Below are 482 nucleotides of genomic sequence, written 5' to 3' on the forward strand. Positions count from 1 at the left end.
TTATCTTTTATGTTGCCTTCTTTTTTCCCAAATATTGCCTCCGCAATTTGTTCTGTCGCTGCTGAATCTGTTTCTTTGGCTTGTGGTTTGCTTGCGAATTTATAGAACGCTTGGGCTGCTTCGCTTTTTGCCGCGTCACTGATGGTTCAGCCCACAAGTCGCTTATATTGCGTAGGCTTTGCTGTTACCGCTGTCTTAAGGGATGCGGCCAGCGCCGAGTCGGCTGTTAGTAGCCGTCTTTTTTGTGGCTTGTCTTGACTGGCCTGTGCCTCGCTGTTCTGTTGGCTTCCTTCGCCTGTTATGTCTAGCGCCGCCCGCGTTATCTGGCTTACGAGTTTCACAGCCGCCACTGCCAGTGCGTTGGTGGCGTCTGCTGCTGCTGCGCTGCCGGTGCCAGTCCCGCTTGTGTGTTGTTCGCATGCTTTGTCGTCCTTTGTTGGTTCCCATTGATTGGCGTTGTTGAATGTCCCCTGGGCCTCTGC

Source organism: Trypanosoma equiperdum, assembly GCF_001457755.1.
Source record: "Trypanosoma equiperdum strain OVI genome assembly, contig: ctg_74, whole genome shotgun sequence".
Classification (NCBI taxonomy): Eukaryota; Euglenozoa; class Kinetoplastea; order Trypanosomatida; family Trypanosomatidae; genus Trypanosoma; species Trypanosoma equiperdum.